The sequence below is a fragment of the Carya illinoinensis genome, chromosome 3 (assembly GCF_018687715.1).
Source record: "Carya illinoinensis cultivar Pawnee chromosome 3, C.illinoinensisPawnee_v1, whole genome shotgun sequence".
Taxonomy (NCBI): Eukaryota; Viridiplantae; Streptophyta; class Magnoliopsida; order Fagales; family Juglandaceae; genus Carya; species Carya illinoinensis.
Window position 1 is genome coordinate 54,226,875 of NC_056754.1, and position 15,197 is coordinate 54,242,071.

Sequence of the window (15,197 nt, forward strand, 5' to 3'; positions counted from 1 at the left end):
TATCATCTCCTCATCTCTAGCTAGCTAACTTGCTGTTAATTTCTTTCTCTAATCATACATAGCTTAATTCCTTCCATCTGCTCTTGAATTTCCCTAATGAAAGCAGGATTTAAAGTGGTTCATGGAGCTTTGGACATGATGATACATCCTCATGAGCCATGGAATATTTAACACCCTGCAACTGTTGGGTTTCCAACTCCAACCATCTTCAACCCTTTCCTCGTTAAGCCTATAATCAAAAACCGTTGCTTAAAAATGGAGCACAACGAGCTCTCTGAGTGGGTGGAGCAAATCACTAGACAACTCATCAGTTTACCAGAAGCAACTGGCTTAGATCATCATCATCATGTCTTGCACTCTGAGACAAAGTCCTAGGACAACAACACTGTGGCATCATTTTCAGGCGAGTTCAAGCCAAGAAAAGTTCCCAAAAGAAGCCACTTTGACACCATTGGCAACGAGATTCAATGGAGCAACATCGAGCCTCATCATGTTTATGATCATGGAATGAACAAAGGGTTGAGTAGGGTTGATGAACATGGCCTAACCCTGATAACCTTACTTTTGGAGTGTGCAGTTGCTATCTCTGTTGACAACCTAGGCGAGGCTCATAGAATGTTGATCGAGCTGATGCAAACAGGCTCTCCTAATGGGATTTCTCTCATAAATCATCCAGGAAGCCTCAAGAAAATACACTGAGTCCTTCTTACTGAGGAGGATGCAGGAGCACTAAGAGGCAGCAGAGCACTAAGAGATGGTAGAGGACAGTCTGCAGCAGAGATGTTTATACATGTTGCTGCCATGCCTTAGCCATGCACTGCAAGAACTGACACTCCAGGAACTTTTGTCTATAGCACTCACACTCATGTATATATAGCAAAATTAGTTAGTTGTATAGCTGACACATTTGTACATTTTTATTCCTTTTAGCAATGACAGCTGCAATAGGCAGTGTATATATATACATATATATATATATGACTTCAATGTATAGAAGGTTGTAATTTTTCATTTCACTTTCAATGAGAATATACTCAATCTTTAACATGGTATCAAGAGCCTAGGTCGAGCTTCAACTCATCAATCCCTCTACAATTTTTTTTCATTCTTAGAAATATTTGCAGACCTCAGTTTCTCACCCATTTTTCACAGCTTCCCTTTTCATCACCATGACAGATGATGATACAGAAACAAAAACCATCCCTCACCACAATCCCTTTTCACCATCAGACGATCTAAACAACCCATTCTACATACACCACAGTGATAACTCCCACACTATGGTTATTTCACCACCTCTTTCAGGACCCAACTTTTTATCATGGCAGAAATCCTTCACTCTTGCTATTTCCATAAAAAATAAGGTTGGCTTCCTTGATGGAAGCATCCCCACTCCACCTCATGATGACCCTCTATACATCCCATGGATGCGCTGCAACAACATTATCTTATCTTGGATCCTTAATTCTATCACCAAGGAGATAGCCTTTAATGTCTTTTATATCAGTTCAGCCAAAACAGTGTGGGATAAACTCCACACACGTTTTTCTCAACCAGATTCAATGAGGATTTACCCCAGCTTGGCACACTCATACAAGGCACACAATCTGTGAGTGAATATTTCACTCATCTCAATGGCATTTGGGAGGAGCTCAATCACTATAGGCCATCACCATACTGCTTTTGTGGTCACTGCACCTGCAAAGCACTTACTACAGTTGGTGAAACTCAGCAGGCTGACTATGTTTTTAAATTCCTCATGGGACTCAATGACTCGTATGAAAGTATTTGAGGACAAATAATACTGATGAACCCCATTCCCTCACTTGATAAGACTTTCTCCTTGATTTTACAGGAAGAAAGACAAAAGGCAAACTCGAGTCATGATGCATCCTTCTACTGAGTCCTCAGCTATGACAGTTTCTCACAATATCTCATTAAAAAAGAAAGACAAACCAGAGATGACCTGCAGCTATTGTGGAAAATCTGGCCACCTTCGAGAAAGATGCTATAGGTTGATTGGATTTCCTCCTAATTTCAAGTTCACTAAACCCAAGCAAGGCCAGTTTCCCAACCATGCTCAAGCTCAACATTTTGCTAATCAAGTCATTTCTCCCATTAAGCCAAAGGACTCATTCACAATACCTCAATTATCTCTCACTCAGTCTCAAATTCAGAAGTTGATGGCACTAGTAGATGGTTCAGTACAACAGTCAAACCATACCTCCACAGAAGCTCCTTCAATTCCTTCATCCAGTTCATCACCTAATATCCCTCAATTGCACATGACAGGTATGTGTTTATCTGCTATTTCACATACCTCTTTTTCTCCAAAGCATCATCAACATCATCTCCCTTCATTTTTGAAACATAATTCTTTAAACTTAACTCACCACAATGGATAATTGACATCGGGGCCACAGATCACATAATTTGTTCCTCAAATCTTTTTACCTCCATCACTTTAAACACCAATGCTCATGTTCAACTACCCAATGGTACACGAGTTGCAGTGACTCACATTGGCAATGTGCAACTTTCTGAGTCTATCACCCTCACAGGAGTACTTTGTGTTCCCTCTTTCAACTTCAACTTGTTATCTGTGAGCAAACTCATTCTCAATCCCCTTCTTTGTCTCATTTTCTTGAAAAATTTCTGTTTTATACAGGACCTTGCTTCATGGATGATGATTGGACTAGCTAAGGTTCATCATGGCCTATACTATCTACTTCCAAGGCCCCTTAGTTCCAATCCTTGTCAAAAGCTCACTCAAGATTTTTCAACTTCCTCCAAAAGTCATATCTGTAATGCTTGTAATAGACAAGATTTTGATGTATGGCATTGTAGACTTGGTCATTTGTCTAATCAAATAATGAAATTGCTTCATTCTCTTTATCCAAATGTAATTAGTTCCTTGCCTAGTCATTCTCATTGTATTGTCTGCTATCTAGCTAAACAGAAAAGACTATGTTTTAAATCAAGTGTTACCTCCACAAATTCTGCTTTTGATCTTGTTCACATTGACATTTGGGCCCATTTTCTCAATCCTCATTACATGGACATCACTACTTCTTAACCATAGTAGATGACTACAGTAGAACAACATAGATATATCTCATGAAATTCAAGTCTGAAACCCAGTCCCTTCTACAGTCTTTATCATCATGATCAACACTCAATTTGAAACCAAAATCAAACAACTTTGAACTGACAATGGACTTGAATTTAACATGCCAGAATTTTACAAATCTCATGGAATAATTCACCAAAAATCTTGTGTCTACACACCCCAACAAAATGGAGTGGTAGAAAGAAAACAACAGCATCGCTTAAATGTGGCTAGAGCACTCCTCCTTCAAGCCAACCTTCCAGCCAAATTTTGGGGTGATGCTATTCTAACAGCAGCACATCTTATCAATTGAATTCCTTCCCCACTTCTTGCAAACAAATCACCATATGAAATGTTTTTCAAATCCCAACCATCCTATGACCATCTCAGGGTGTTTGGTTGCCAATGTTTTGTCTCCACACTCAAAAGAGATAGAACCAAACTTGACCCCAGATCCAAGAAATGCATCTTTATTGGATATCCTGTTGGGATTAAAGGTTACAAGCTATATGATCTCACCAATCATACTAGCTTTGTCTCTCGAGATGTCATTTTCATTGAAACTGAATTTCCTTTTGCAAAAATAGTCAATGAATCCACTTCTCCACTCAATCCTTCTCTTACTTTACCTCCAGCCCTTCCTGACTTTGTTCGATACCCATCAAACTCTCAATCACAAAGCATAGAGCCATATACAGAACCATCCTCTAACCCTCCAACTCTCAATACACCTCCTTCTACTCCTACATGCTCACTTCCACCTCTTGAATCAAGCAACCTTGAGCCAGTTGAGGTCCTTGCCCAACTATCACCTGTTTCACCTCCAAACCCTCCACCCTTACAACTTAGAAGATCAGATAGGATTAAAAACCCACCCACATACTTGCATGAATACCACTGTCAGCTTGTTTCATCCATCCCTCATCCCTCATCTACTTATCCCACTGCCCATCCCTTACAACAATCACTCTCATACTCAAGCCTCTCTCATTCTCATAAAAAATATGCCTTATCCCTTACCCTCACATCTGAACCCAAAACTTATGAGGAGGTTGTTGTGCATGACCATTGGCAAGCTGCTATCAATCATGAACTTGAGGCCCTTGAAAATAATGGTACTTGGTCCATTACTTCCCTTCTTTTTGGCAAGAAAGAAATTGGATGCAAATATGTATTCAAAGTCAAGTTAAAGTCAGATGGCAGCGTGGACAAACATAAGGCAAGACTAGTGGCAAAGGGGTACACTCAGAGAGATGGCATTGACTTTCAAGAAACCTTCAGCCCAATAGCAAAAATGTCAACTGTAAGAATGTTCCTTGCTCTTGCTACAATCCATAGTTGGCATTTAGAACAATTAGATGTTCATAATGCTTTCCTAAATGGTGATCTCGACAAGGAAATATACATGGACCTTCCACCTGGATTTCAGCTTAAGGGGTAGTCTCAAGGACAGAAAATGGTATGTAAGCTTCACAAATCTTTATATGGCTTGAAACAAGCCTCAAGGCAATGGAATGAGAAGTTCACTGCCTCCCTTGTTGCTACTGGTTTCCATCAATCAAAGGCAGATTATTCATTGTTTACTAGAAGTAACAAAGATGGTTTTGTTGTTCTTCTAGTATATGTAGATGATATCATCTTAGGAAATAATAGCTTGACTGAAATCAATTTAGTGAAAGCTAATCTTCATGACCAATTTAAGATTCGAGAATTGGGGGTGCTCAAATACTTCTTAGGATTAGAAGTTGCAAGATCAAACAATGACATTCATGCTTGTCAAAGAAAATATGCCTTAGAAATCATTGGCACAATGACATTCAATGGCACAAGCACAGTTGATATTGAACATGTTCCCTCCTGCCCATGGATACAGCCTTGTGGAAAGAGACGGGACACTTAGGCTAGGATGGAAAGACACAAGTTTGTATACTACTTCTGCATGGACATTCAATGCTTCTTCTAGGTAGCACTGCAGCTAGCCGCTCTCGATCCATCTGATCATCTCTGCTAAAGAAATTGTTTTTTTGTTTTTGGGTTTGTGTTCGTGTTTTGTGTCGTGTAGATCAGCTCAGATTCTGTACTACTACTACTACAATCCTACCACATTAAGCAGGCTAGGAGTACTTCTGATGAATTGTAAATTTTATTGGCATGCATGGATCATTACTATTAATAGATCACAGCTTTAATTAGTTTATAATGGCCGAGGAATGATATCAGATTCGCTTTTGTAGTTACTAATTACTATAACCATTAATTGTCCATTCTGTATGTTTTCATAGCAATTTCTCTTTAATTTATTTCAATTCCTTGGATTTTTGCCTTCACCATCCTGTGAAAGTTTCTGCTTATATATATACAATTTAGCAACTTAGTGCGTGCTTTATACATCAATTTCATGGAATTTTGAATGGACTATATATTTGAAGTACTGCATGACATACATACATACATACATACATACATATATATATATATATACACTAGTAAGGGCAACGTGCGTTGCACGTTTGTCCAATTAACCAATTTTGTCATGTTACCAGCTAAAAAATCACATATATTATCTACAAAGTATTCATAACTATAATACAAAGATTTCCATAAACATGTTTATAAGTACATGTAAATACTTTGTACTTATATCTTACAAGCATAAATTTTTTTTAAAGAAAATGTTCTAAACAGTTATGTTATTGTTTTTGGAACGTTTTAAAGTTTTAACATTATTAAAATTTATTATAATTTTGGAGTTAAGATTTTCAAAATTTTTTGTAATAACATTTTACACAGATTGAATTTGTCTTATATCCTTCATTCTCTACTTCTCTCTCCCTCTCTCTGATATTCTCTCATCTCGAAAATCCCTTTCAACTTCTTCATTCTTTGCTCTTTCTCTCTCTATCTTCTCCCCTCAAACCGACCTCTTAGATGCTATGTTTCTCTAAACATTGGTCTTTCTTTGACTTTGTTTTTGTGCTTATTTTGTTTTTCAACTAAAATTATAAAATTTATTTTAATAAGGGATAAATTGAGGTGGATACAAAAATCTAAATATTTTTTTTAGACCCAGCCCAAAACCTTTCCCAGGCCCAACCCACCCCTTTTTTATATGTCGTATATTTATTACTTGAAAAAAAAAATAAAGATAATGTATTAATCTTAAATTTATGAAATACATTATTAAAAAATAAATAATTTAATCATATAACTATAATATAAACTTTCATCTTTTAGGACCAGGAAAACAATTTGAACAAATTGTAATACGTTAGAAATTTTCGATCTTCTTAAATATTGTTACTAATGGTGGATCAGTCATTAAACTATAAAGTAAAAGAAATAAACTATTAACAAAACAATAAAATTGCTTTGTTAGAGATTTTATTTTTTTAATATAAGTTTATAGACAAATTTATTTTCCACATATAAAGCCCAAAAAATTAAAACTGAGTTTAAATTTTTATATCTAAAGCCCAACCTCTTCAACTTCATTCCTCCTTTAATAAAAAAGAACAAAATATATAACTAACTGCATATTTATACTAAAAAATAAAAATTTAATTCAATATTTACAACACTGAAAATAAGAACAAATAAAATAAAACAAAACATTAAATCTTTTTTCTAAATATTTTCATCTGATTTCTATGAGCGGAATTAAACCATGTGCAAAATTGAAGCATATCTTAAAAATTTCTTTTTTAAACAATTTTATGAAAATTTATTATGTTTTTCAACAAAATTTTATAATTTTTTTATAAGATCTAAAATTGAGTGGGTTGATAAGTCCAAATGTTTTTTTATAAACCCAACCCAAAAATATTCCACTAATTGCGCTCAGCTCATTCTATCTTAATTTTTTTTCCCTTTTCCTTCACTCATTTCTTTTACTTCCTGAATCTTCTGCCCTCTCTCTCTCTCTCTCTCTATATATATATATATATATATATGCATTGCTCCCAACTATGATTCTTTCTCGTCTGCATGATCACAATTGCTCTTCGCCTCTCTCTGTCTATTTTTCCATCATGGATCAGTAGGAAAATTGAGAGATCTTGTTCATTTCCTATAGATCTGAACATATCTCATTGTATTTCTTCTTTCTCTCCCTCATTTTGTTGTTGTTCTCTATTTTTTTTTGTTCTTATAGATCTTCACAGATTTGAAGAAATCTTTTTCAAAGTTGAGTATTTTTTTTTTGTTTCATGTTTTTAATTTTGCCGTTGTCCTTTATGGTTTTTTTCTGCAAATTTGAGTATAAATTTTTCAAAAGTGTTATGATGTTTTATTTACATGGGGATTTCTTTTAAAGTGTTTTACTTTGTGAGTCGAATTTTTGCAGACATGAATCAAAAAGTTTGTAAGGATTTTTTTTCTTTTTCTTTATATATATATATATATATATTTCTACAGATGTAAGTGGGAAATATTTTTCTTACGTTTTTTTGACGTTTTTATTTACCGCAATTTTATTTTTTTTACAAATCTATCGGGAGCAAAATGTAGATGATACCTGAGATTTCTATAGATGTAAGTGGGAAAAGTTGACCCATTTCGATCTATATTCATTTTGTCTCTGTCAGTATGAGTTTTTTTCGCCTAACTTGAAGATTTGTTTTTAGATTTACATATGTATTATAGATTATGTTTGGATTTACTTTTGCTTGATTTTTTTTTTTTTTTTGTTGGATATGCTTCTTCTCTTGCGATTTCTGTTGCTCAGTATGGAGCATATTTTTTTGGGTATGATCCAAGGCTCAGTGGAAGTCGTGGGTTTGGAAAATTTTACTCATTTTGATCTATATTCATTTATGTTTTTTGAGTTATAGATGTCTATGCCACTGGTATTGTATATCAATAGCTTGTTGATAAACAATATCGACAGGGCGTCAATTTTGTTATGAAAGAGTCTTCAGCATAACATGAAGAAGGTATGCATCTGTCTCTATCTCTCATACTTGTACATATGTACAACATACAAAAAAAGGTAATTGGGTTTGGTTTTTTTGGGTGACAAAATGCTATGGCCATTCCCTGATTTTGATCTTCAAAATATTTTCCTTTGCAAAGTTGGTTGGGCAGCTGGTCTAATGTGATGCTTGACTTAGGGTCTTTATTTTTCTCTGCAAAGTGTTTTTTTTTCTTGATTGGGCAGCTCATCTGATGTTGTGTTTTCTATGTTGGTTGCGACGTCTAAATAGTGGCTCACGTGGGTGGTTGAAGGCGTGATGGGGCTGAACGAGGCTGAGCTTCCCTAGGAGCGGTTTGCCTTGTGTTTTCAGTGTGATGGTTGCATGCGCATGGGAAGGCTCTGGTTCAGCTGCAAAGGAATTGGTCTGATGCCTCAACAAAGTAATGTCATCGCACTCCTGCCATAGCCAACCTAGAGCCAGCGCACAACATCACTTAGTAGCCAACCCAAAGGCATTCTTGTTGATGATACGAAGTTCAAGATTATCGATTTTTCCTATGTAAAGTACTTACTTAGGGTTTTGATTTTTTTTTTCTTAGTTGGGCAGCTAGGATATTTATAGGAAAAGTGAGGGGATAAGGCAGTGTATTGGTCTAAGTAGAAGATACTAGAAGAAGGAAAGAGGAAAAACTGAGGAGAAGACATTGGAGACAAAAAAATGAGTAGATTGATGTTCGAGAAATTGAAAGAAAGCGGTGGAACATTGAGGGACATTCAGAAATAAGTTTCAGTCTATGAGAGGAAGTGTAATTTCATAAATGTAAAAGGACAATAATATTAAGTGGCAAAGGAAAATGACAAACAAAACTGATTGAATTGGTTTTTTACATCAGGAACAAAATTGAAAAGAAATGAGTACAAAAGATACTAGGAACTGGAATGTAGTTGAACATGGAATACAGTGAGAAGAAGCTAGAAGTTTCCAGATTTTAGTCAGAAGCGATAAAATCATAAATGTAAAAAGACAATAATAGCTAGGCGGCAAAACAAAGGAAAAAAAGTAATAGAACGGTATTGTGGAATACAAGCAGGAGCAAAATCAAAAAATAAAATGTCAAACAAAGACACGCGATGGGAAGAAGGCATAAGTTCCCAAATTTTAGTCGGAAGCAAAAAAATCATAAATATAAAAAGACAATAATAGCTAGCGGCAAAGTAAAGAAATAAAAAGACAATTGTAATACCCCGTGTTTACGTATAGTTTTAGTAAATAATTATTTAATTTATTTTATTATTGGTCCTCTTGTTTTAAAATTTATAAGAGTTTTATTATATTATTTTATGATATTTTAAATTGTGAAATTTATTTCAATGTATCTTCCATGCTAATAATTATTGTTATATTATTTAAATTGCTATTTGTTTTAAATTATTTTGTTGTTGGATTTGCTGTTTTATTTTATTTAGTTACTGTATTTTTAATTTAAGTTATTGTTTTAAAACATTTTCGTTGGATTAGTTTTGAGACTCAAGATGAAAAGACTGGATTTCAACTTTTTCCATTCCTTTTTTTTCTCCTTTCTTTCTCTCCTCTTTTTCTTCTCTCTTTTTCTTCTTTCCTTCTTTCCAATTTTCTCCTTCTTTTCTTCCTCCCACGCACGACCCTCCTCCCCTCTCCCCCGTTCATTTTTTCGTTTCATCATGTGTGCCTATGTGGTCGTCACCGCCCATCCCATTTTCTTCCCCTCTGGTCGACGACCTCACCCATCCATTTTCAGCTCTTCCCTCGCCGTCATTAACAAACAAATGATTTTTTAGATATAATAATTCGGTGGAAGAGGTGAAAAAGAAAACATAAAAATAAATGGACAAAATCATAAATATGCAATTAAAACACAAGCTTAAAAAAGAAAAATAAATGCAAATTTAGGGGCATAATCGTCAGAAATAACAAAATTGAGTACAAAGAGATAATAAATACGATATTACATAGTCGGCAATGCAAAAGCAGTAATATAAGACATTGAATTTGATTATAAAATTAGGGGTAAAATAGGAAAAAAATAAGAGACAAAATGGGCATATGATAATAAAAGGAGGACAAAATTGGAATAAAAATATGTCAAACAAAACACTGTACCTCCTACATTTTTGTTTATATATATAAAAAAATAAAATATCAAACAAAGCGGTAGATACAATTTAGGATAAACATGCTATATGATAAATGGTATTTAGATAACAAACAAATGATTTTTTAGATATAATAATTCGGTGGAAGAGGTGAAAAAGAAAACATGAAAATAAATGGGCAAAATCATAAATATGCAATTAAAACACAAGCTTAAAAAGGAAAAATAAATGCAAAATTAGGGGCATAATCGTTAAAAATAACAAAATTGAGTGCAAAGAGGTAATAAAAACGATATTACATAGTCGGCAATGCAAAAGCAGTAATAGAAGACATTGAATTTGATTATAAAATTAGGGGTAAAGTAGGAAAAAAATAATAGACAAAATGGGCATATGATAATAAAAGGAGGACAAAATTGGAATAAAAATATGTCAAACAAAACACTGTACCTCCTACATTTTTATTTATATATATAAAAAAATAAAATGTCAAACAAAGCTGTAGATACAATTTAGGATAAACATGCTAAATGATAAAGGGTATTTTGATAATAAACAAATGATTTTTTAGATATAATAATTCGGTAGAAGAGGCGAAAAAGAAAACGTAAAAATAAATGGGCAAAATCATAAATATGCAATTAAAACACAAGTTTAAAAAGGAAAAATAAATGCAAAATTAGGGGCATAATCGTCAAAAATAACAAAATTGAGTGCAAAGAGGTAATAAATACGATATTACATAGTCGGCAATGCAAAAGCAGTAATAGAAGAAATTGAATTTAATTATAAAGTTAGGAGTAAAATAGAAAAAAAAATAATGGATAAAATGGACATATGATAGTAAAAAGAGGGACAAAATTAGAATAAAAATATGTCAAACAAAACACTGTTCCTCCTATATTTTCATTTATATATATAAAAAAAAAAAATATCAAACAAAGCGGTAGATACAATCTAAGATAAACATGCTAATATATATATCAAAGAAATCAAAGCAACTAAAAATCCCACCATGCGCTATCTTTAATTCCAAGCTTTCCAGTATTACTCAAAAGAAAGAAAACTTTCTATCATTGCTCAAAAAAGAAAACTCCAAGAGAGTGAAAGGCCAAGAATTACCGCTCAGAATGATCGCTGGTCAATTTTTTTATTTAATAATTAAGAAAATAATTTTAAATATATTGATATATTTTTTTATTTTTTAAATATATTTACATCTATTAAAAAAATATTTAAAAAAACTGCCTTTGAGCGGCGCCAGTAGCACCGCCCATATATAATTGATCGGCATGCAGCTTAGGAGATATAGTAGAACTAGTCCTACATCCGTACTCATTATATATATATAATCATGATCCGTACTATATATACCTATATATATTGTAGTACTATTATTCATGATCTGCATGTATTATTGTCTGCAACTGATGATCATGAATCATGATGATGATGAATTAACGAATGAATCCAAGCCAGCTCATGTTAGCTAGACAGGGCGCCGAGTCCGTAGGTATCGATTCATATATCGATACATGAGAAATAAAAAGAAAACTAGCTAAGTAGGAGTGATTCTACGACAATGAAAGCACAATATTATTCAAAGTAATTTTAAACAAATTAACAGAAGAAAACCCAAATGATCAATGCAAAAATCGAAAGAAAATACAATGACACACATATTACATATGTGTGTGTATGTATATATATATATATATATATAGGGTGTGCTAGCTAGCTGCGCGGCGCTAGAGCTGACGATAATTCATGACTAGGTAGGTATATTTATTTAAGAAAAGAATTAAGAGATGATAGATGGTTGCCAAACTAAGTTTATTATAAAGCAGGCTAGGAATTACCAGCTAGCTAGCAATAACAGAATTAATAATTTAGATCTGGTCAATACATATATATATATGCTGCTTGCAGCACATCTGCAGAATATTCCAGTTCTGTTAAGATTGACTTGGTCATGTACGTGTCTATATATATATATATATATATAATATGCTGTGGTACTTCACATTAATATAATGGAATTTCTAGGTCACGTAATTAATTACCATATTTATGGATCTATTTATTACATATCTATACTTATATATTAAAAGATACAAGAGTTTGAAGGGTGAAGACTCTAATAATCATTCCAATTAACCGGCTAATACAACTAAAAAAGAAAAGAAAAGAAAAGGGATTTAGGCCCCATTTGATTACATATATGAGATTAAATATTTTAAATAGTAATGAATAAAATATTATTATAATATTATTTTTTAATATTAATTTTGTATTGAGATTTGAAAAAATTAAATTATTTATTATATTTTATATGAAGATTTGAAAAGATTGTAATGATAAGTTGAGATGTGATTTTTTATTTTGTGTAACCAATCTAGGCTAAAGTTCATGATTCCTACCAATTTCTCATAAGGGAAAGTTGCTTGAAGTCCTTTTTTTTGCAATCAAAAAAATGGACTACTAGATTACAACTAAAAGTTGCACACACTAGGTGTTGTGCTGCACTTTGCTAGTTGACTTGGGTTGAAAAAAACATCCACTTCTTTTTTCTCATGATCTTTAATTAGGAGAAGTATTGGTAACATAAGAAAATAGCATCTCGCACGTAGATGGTCTGATACACCGGTGTACAACCATAAGTAACTATGAAAGCGCGTGTGATCACTTGTCACTGCTGGTGAGAAAATGTTTGTTAGATATGCAGGATCCAATGTTGTTGATCCCATTTTTGCCCCGCGTGGTGGCAGAACGCACAATGGCATGTAGATCTCATGCACAATGTAGGCTATGTGTGGGAGTCATGCTCTACTCGTATGGATGTAGTACTTCAAAAAGCCAATAGATTAGTAGCTTGGGAGTCTTGTGGAGCGGCGCGTGAGGTTGAATGTGATAATAAATTGGCCAATTTTCATACTATTTCTTAAAAACAAATGAAAAGAAGAGGCAAAAGCTATGGATAGCATTGGATGATACTCAAGGGAAGAAGGGGAGGAGGAGCCGAAACTCCAACCCCCTTGGAGGCATAGGGAAGACCTTAAGAAATAGATTTTGGGAGAGATTTTCTTAAGGAGAGAGAAGGAAAAAAATTATTTTGTAGTTGATTTTTTGCCTACTTAAGGTAGATTAGGCATGCAGATGATCAATAATGAGAAATAATATTTGCACTCATAGAATATGCAAGCGTTGCATATTTATTTTGAAAAGAGTGAATAAATATGTGATTCACAAAAAAAATTAATTTTTAAATAATAAATTTCACTATTTTTTAAAATAAGTACATGACACTTACATAATTTATAACTGTATTTAGAATAAATCTAGGCCCTTGATCATGAACTAGATTAGTTGCAATTATATCGAACCAGGCTTAATTCATGACATCGAGTACTGAGAGATCAGCTGGCATGACGATCGATTCAAACAATCCTAGTGCATGCAGTTGATTTTATTAGCTATATATATATATAATTTGTCGGATTAAAAATGTAATATTCACTGGATCTAGCCTAATTAAAACATTAACCTTAGCTTATAGGAAGCTGCATGCATGATGCATGCATGCATTTTGATGTCCCAGATGAAAACTCCAATTAATTATGACGACAGTGATGATCAGCAGTACTACATATAATACATGATCATGACCAGGCCGCATCATGCATGCATTTTGATGTCCCAGATGAAAACTCCAATTAATTATGACGACAGTGATGATCAGCAGTACTACATATAATACATGATCATGACCAGGCCGCATCATGCATGCATTTTGATGTCCCAGATGAAAACTCCAATTAATTATGACGACAGTGATGATCAGCAGTACTACATATAATACATGATCATGACCAGGCCCCAAATATATAGCTAGCTAATTAATACGCCGTTAATAATTATGATGATCATGATCATGTAGTCCGATTTCGAGCTTGGGATTCTGTCAATCCATCATGATCATCATCATCAGTGTGTGTGTATATATATAGATATTGCAGGTACGATAGGGGGCAAATGAAATCCTTTGAATCTTGTAAGGATCGGAGGTGGCCCAATTCCATTCATGAATGCATGCAGTGCAAATTAAAAGATATTAGAAAACATGAGCTACTCATCATCCCATATATTTTATATATTTTAATATTATTATTTTTATTTTATTCTTATTGAATCAATTAAATTGTTTTATTTATCATCCATACACATATTTATTATAAAAAAATAAAAAAAAATTAAAATAGATGTTATATGTAGTGTCTGGAGATGAAAAATAGAATTATTCTCATACATACATATATATATATATATATGTATGTATAAATGAAAAATACTCTAGCCATAAAATAATTATACTAAAATAATCTCACAAACTGATGTGACTTGATATAATTTGTCAGATTGTAAAACTACTTTTATTATAATACATATATGACGGATCACATAAACCTATACCAATTTGAGAGATTACTTTTAGGTAATCTATTTGTAATTATAGTACTCATATATATATATATATATATAATCATTCATGATTAATATGGGAAACATCATGTAGCTAATTAATTAGGCAGTGCATATAATATGCATGCTCATATTTGAGGCCTTTGGAGTACTTGATGATCATCCAGCATGCATCATGTACATACACACACGCACAAACACACACATATATATATATATATATATATATATATATAATGCATTTCATCTTCAACATTAACGGAGTATTTAGTCTTACTCATCAAATTCATATATAATAATTGTAGCAAAGTTAAAAGCAATTCAATAATATATGTTTGATGTAAGTACTGATGAACATTCCTTTTGAAATAAAACACTAAACCACCGTTTGAAAGTTCAATTAAATTAAGATAAACTCAATTCAATCTAATCTTAAGTTAAGTTTAATATACAAACACTCACTTCTCAAATCATTAAACTCATTTCAATTCAAAACTTCTTTATACGTAAGACTAACAATATTTTTTTTATTTAACACCTCTTTACATGCGGGATTTATAATTT